Source organism: Suncus etruscus, chromosome 3, assembly GCF_024139225.1.
Source record: "Suncus etruscus isolate mSunEtr1 chromosome 3, mSunEtr1.pri.cur, whole genome shotgun sequence".
Lineage (NCBI taxonomy): Eukaryota > Metazoa > Chordata > Mammalia > Eulipotyphla > Soricidae > Suncus > Suncus etruscus.
The window spans coordinates 76,075,514-76,081,822 of record NC_064850.1 but is presented as its reverse complement, the minus strand read 5'-3'; the positions used below and the strand labels follow the sequence as shown (position 1 = coordinate 76,081,822).

Below are 6,309 nucleotides of genomic sequence, written 5' to 3'. Positions count from 1 at the left end.
TCTATAGCTTTAAGAGGGAGTGGAGCAATGAAGGTCCGGCACAAAAATCCTGAATAGGGGGATATGGAGGAGGCTGTAATGGTGCAGCCACTTGAAGCAGCCCGTCAGGGTCATGATAATGGGCAGTGTCATTCTCCAAGGTTTGGGTATTCCTTGGATCAAGGGGCTCCTCAGTGGGAAAAAACCGAGTGGGGTAAAGATGTTTGGGGGGGGGGCAGATCATCTGCAATAGGAGGCGAAGGATTTGTATGACAGGAATGATCACATTTAGGAAGGGAGTGGAGCGAGGTCTCAGAGTTTGCCTTAGAGGCCGCTCGAGAGGCAGTATGGAACAAAGGGTGCGAGCAGAATTCAGCTACACAAAGAAGTTGCTGTTTCTTGGGGTCACTCTCAGCCCCTTCAACAATATCTTTAATCAAGCCCCAATAGGTAAAAATGGTATTTGTAACATCCTCCTGGCCTTCCTCCATTGGAATGATATTTCTCGGCCCACTTTTTGCCATTATGAAGGATGAATTTCTGGGTCAGTTATGATAAAGTATGGGCACTTGTTATGAACAAGGAGAGAAAATTTCCTTTCTCTAAACCCTAATATTTCTTTCCCTGAGAGATGCCTTCAGTTTCTTGACAAAGACAGCTTTTTAAACAAATGTTGACCCATTCTGATGGGCTAGAAAAGTAAATGTGCACAAAGTATTCCATGCCACCCTGATGGGGGTTTTGCACAGACTTTCCTACTTGTCCACGCCACCCTGATGGGGTTGTGCTGGCGTCTTATGATCAGGCCCTCGAGGTTCGACCGGTTCCATCCGACTGGGGTGTCCGTACTCTATGCCCCACGTTGGGCGCCACTTGCCCCATCCTGCAGGACTTCGTTATTCCGTGGGCGTATAGAGGGGTTCCAGCCTGAAAATAGAATGGGGAGAAAGAAGGGGGCCAAGCAACAGGAGGCTTATCAAGGCTCCGTTTATTGATCGGTACAGGCTTATTTTAAGGACAATTTTTACAGGGGGTGGAGAGAAGGCAGAATAAACAGCCCGCATTACAGAGGTCACCTAACAGCTAATCTTTACATACCATCTTTACATAAGGGGCACAGGAACATCTCAAGGTTAGTGAGGTTTCAAGGATGTCAAGAGTTTCCTGGAAACTGATATTTCTTAGGGCTCTGGGGCTAGCCAATGCCTTAGGTTATGAATTCTTGCCACACAGACTGGTTTGTCCTGCTGAATTCCATATTGGTCTCTGACAATTACCTTCCTTGAAAGAGATAAGAATACCTTCTTCTATAGTAAGTTTCTCTGATCATGGAGAGCACCCGAAACTATGAGCGTCCTCTCCTGAGTGTGAAGCCAGCTCTAGGTGTTTCTGCAACTGCATTTTGCTATTGATGATCGTTCTTCTCTTGCTTTGGAAGGGCTAGGGAGAGGATGCAGTCTGAGTGGTAAAAAAAAGGATCCAAACCAGGCTGAGAGTGAAACACGTGTAGTCTGGCAGTCTTCTCCCTAGTACGAAGCCCTTGCTTGCCAGAACTACAATTTTTATTGAATACAGGGACCACCCCTGGGTGGGGCAGTAAGCCTACCCAGGTTTACAAGTAAGACAATCTCTGTTTGGGGGTAAATCCAAGTTACAAACAAACATACAAAGAAACCAGGGATGATCTTTGTTTTGAGTAAAATAATCCAACAGAATATATCCCCGAAATTCTGTGTCTATCTCTAGAGCTGTTTCATCGCAATTTATCCAAGTTGGAAAGGTATTACTAGTACTCAGCTGAACTAGGTGATGTAACATGGTCATCCCCCTCCCATTCTGCAGTGCACTGAGACCCACTGATAGATTATATGTTTAATTCTGCTGACAGCATTACTAGGGTATGGCCTTATGCCATCTTGTGATGAATGTTTGTTGTATGCTGCACTTTGGAAAGAAAATAAAACTAGGGAGAATTTTCTCCCATTCAATCAGAATGAACATAATTAAAAAGTGAAATGTGACTGGGTGGGTGAAGTAATCAATCAATTTAATTGGAAAGAAGATTCCTTGGCTTCAGTTGATAATTGGGCTCTTGGTAATTTAAAATTGGAATACATGACAGCTTGTGATAAATTGGCTTCTTTTGAGCTAAAGAAGGTAAGAAGTTCTAATTACCCTAGATTATTTTAGAATGAATGGAAAGTCTTGATGAGAGAGAGAGAGAGAGAGAGAGAGAGAGAGAGAGAGAGAGAGAGAGAGAGAGAGAGAGAGAGAGAGAGAGAGAAGAGAAGCCAGAGTGTTTATGGAGCTTTTTTTTTCAGAAGCTAAAGAATAAAATAGTTCAATTGATGTGACAAAAACAAGAATTTGTGGCATATGAAATCCTAGTTATGCAAATTGGATTTCTAGGAAAACAGGAAAATGAACATCATATTAGAGAAAAGTTTGCATTCTGAAAAGTTCTATAGTTAGATTATAAAATTAGCCTAATTGAACTTGTTAAGGCATGAAGATATTGACAGCTTTAGGCTTTATTTGGGGATATTGGGGAGATATATGGGATTTATACTTGGAGGGTTTACATACATAATCAGTGTTAAATTTAAGGAAGCCCAACGTATTTTATTCAAATGAAAACCTCCATTAGTAGAAATGTAGACAAAGCCTTAATGAATCTATTGACATCATTGATATCATAACTTTTCTATTTATATTACCCAAGGATACGTAAGGAATAGACCAAGTTTGAGGTAGGATGAAATAGAAAATTTTTTTTCAAGCTCTGATATAAATGTATCTACCATGAAAAAGATGGAATTATGCATGGATGAATCAGAGAGTATCGTGCAGAGGGACAGACAGAATGCTAGGAATTTACACCAGAGTTATGACTCAAGAAGGTGCATACTATGCAGTTACCTTCCCTTCTGAACTATTTCTCCAATCTTTACATTTACCAATGATTATAATGTACTCAGATTTTTTTCTTTGTTATATACTTTCCCTTTACAGATGATTTAACCTCTCCCCTCCAACCATTTAAGGATAAACTGGAAAAATTGCATACTTCACCTTCAAATGGTGGTTACTTCTTAAGAATGTCAGTATCTCAGGGCTGGCGAGGTGGCACTAGAGGTAAGGTGTCTGCCTTGCAAGCGCTAGTCAAGGAAGGACCGCGGTTTGATCACCTGGCATCTCATATGGTCCCCCCAAGCCAGGGGCAATTTCTGAGCCCTTAGCCAGGAGTAACCCCTGAGCATCAAGTGGGTGTGGCCCGAAAAACAAAAAAAAAACAATAGAATGTCAGTATCTCCCAACCACAGCATAGTGATCTGTATAAAAAATTTAATTCCAGGGACCAGAGGGCTAACCCCACAAATTAAGCACAACTGAGCATGTAGGAGACTGAGCTTTAATCCCTACCACTTTTTGGTTCCCTGAGCACTGCTGGGAATACTCCCTAGCACTGAGCAACCCCAAAGCAAGCAAACACAATGATCATTAGTGCTGATTCACTGATAATTCACATTCAAATTTCACCACTAATTTCAGCAATATCTTTTTATAAAATAATATCTTTATTTAAGCACCATGATTACAAACATGTTTGTAGTTGGGTTTCAGTTATAAAAAGGAACAACCCCCTTCACCAGTGCAACTTCCCTCCACCAATGCCCCCCCCCCCCATCTCTCTCCTCCCTTACCCACTACATGTATTCAAAATAGGCATCCTATTTCTTTCACTCACTACCATTGTCATGATAGTTGTTAATGTAATTTCTCAAACTGAACTCACCACTCTTTATGGTACACTTCATATCATGGGCCAGCCCTTCCAGCCCCCATCTATTATCTTTAGATATTATTACAATAATGTCTTTTATTTTTCTTAAATCCCACAGATTATTGAGACTATTCTGTGTATCACTTTTTTAAATTAAAAATAATAAAAACATTGGTTTTGGATGACAGGATGAGTATAGAGCAGGTAGGATACTTTTCTTGCATGTCAAAGATCCAAATTTGATTCCTAACACCCTATACTGCTAGAAGTTATCTCTGAGTGCTTAGCCAAGAATAAGCCCAAGCACTACTAAGTATGGCCCCCAAATAAAATGAAACAAACAAATAAAGCAGTTCTTTTATTTGGTCCAGAATCAGTTCAGAATCCCACACTATACTTAGTTTTTGGGTCTCTTATTGAATTAGAAACAGACCTTCAGTCTCAATGTTTTCTATGGGATGGACAGTCCATGAAGAGCAGAGTATCTTATTGTAAAGACTCAACTTACGTTTACCTGTTTCCTCAGGATCATTTCAGTTTGGTCATTGTTGATGAGGGAGATACCAGGCATGATCTTGTATACATCTCAGTACACCAGAAACCAGATTAACTGCCTTCTGTTCATCTGACACATTGGATGTGGATGGGCTATGTCATAATATTTTTATGCTATAAATAAATTGAGTCTTTGTACATTAAAAAAATCTATGGACAGAGCTTCTGATACTCTGTAACTGTCTTGTGCTTCATCAGAACTTGGAAATGCAAATCTATCCCATGATAAGAACAATATAGTTGGATTTATTTAATGGAGAAAGTAAAGTGATTTGTTATATTCACCACAGTTATTTTCATAACTACTTTCTTCTTCTTCAGTAAAAATATGGTGAAAATGATAAAGTGTAAGGTGATTTTGTTAAATGAAATGAAGTGAACAATAATTTACTAAATAGTTTAATCTTATGTGGAATATGAATACCTCAGGCAAACAAATTGGCAAAGCCCTATACAACTATTATACTTGGGTGAAGACCATGGTGGTGACAGGGGGGAAAATGTGTGTGAGATAAATGAGTGGTGAAGCTTTATTGATGATAAAATGGCACCAGAAGTTTGGTAGATATGACTTGTCTAGACATAAAGAGATGTGAGATAAACCCATAAAATTCCAAAACAGAAGTTCCCAAACTTAGTTGGGCTATTGAACTCTTAAAAAAGTACTCAAGAAGCTGAAGCCATAATTCAATAGGTAGGGCACTTGATGTGCATATGATTACTGAGTTTGATTCTGATCACCCCATAGGGTTCCCTGAACCTTCCAGGATCCTTGGGCACAGGGCCAGAAGTATAACCTGAGCACTTCTGGGTGTGGCCTCAGACCGAAAAAAAAAACAACACACACAAAACTCCCCAAAACAACAACCCAACATAATCAACCACCCCCTACCCTGGAAATCTGACTTTAAACAAAATAATTAAAAGAACTTCCATTGTACCTGGGCTTGTTGCTGCCTAGATGATGCACATTTTGCCAAACATTGCAGTGTTTAATGATGAATAAACAAATAGATGAATTAAGAAGTCTAAAAGTGGGGCCGGAGAGATAGCATGGAGGTAAGGCATCTGCCTTGCATGCAGAGGTTCGTGGTTTGAATCCCGGAATCTCATATGGTCCCCTGAGCTTGCCAGGAGAGATTTCTGAGCATAGAGCCAGGAGTAATCCCTGAGTGCTGCCAGGTGTGACCCAAAAACAAAAACAAAAAAAAAAAAAAGAAAAGAAAAAAAAGGAAGTCTAACAGTAAGTAATGTATTCCAGTTCAAAGCACTCTTGGATAGGGTAGGGTAGATAGTAATTGAGGGCAAGTTCCTTCCTGGAGTTGACACAAGATGAAGGGTGGAATGTGTAATACTGAGTCTTGTGACTGCACAAAACAAGATCAGTGCAGAAAGCCACCAAGATGGCAAAAGAGGGAGAAGGGTTTGGGGTGAATGAGAGAGAGAGAGAGAGAGAGAGAGAGAGAGAGAGAGAGAGAGAGAGAGAGAGAGAGAGAGAGAGAGAGAGAGAGAGAGAGAGAGAAATAGGATGATCAAGGAGAAAGATACTGTTGAGACATAGGCAGTGATAAGGACAGCCAACTTATAAAGCACATAGATAAAGGATCTGGAATGTTTCTTTCTTTCTTTTTTTCCTTGGGTCACACCCGGTGACGCTCAGGGGTTACTCCTGGCTATGAGCTCAGAAATGGCTCCTGGCTTGGGGACCATATGGGATGCTGGGGGATAGAACCGCGTTCCGTCCTAGGCTAGCGCTGGCAAGGCAGACACCTTACCTCTAGCGCCAGTGCACCGGCCCCTGGAATGTTTCTTTTAATTTGACAACTAAGAAATCATTTGGGGCTTTTTGGGGAGCAGTCATAGGAGAACTGCAAAAATTCTTATTGCAAGGAAGAGAGCAGGAGACCAAAGTATAGATAAAAGAGGAACAATTGGTGAGAGGCCATAAAATAGTAAGAGGAGAGCAGTTAACCTTTAAACCTAACTAAAGG

General features: G+C 40.7%; 1 pseudogene; it reads left to right on the top strand.

Moving 5' to 3' along the window:
- Positions 1-1,272: 1,272 nt before the first annotated feature.
- On the top strand, positions 1,273-1,446 carry LOC126005477 (uncharacterized; annotated as a pseudogene).
- Positions 1,447-6,309: the final 4,863 nt, after the last annotated feature.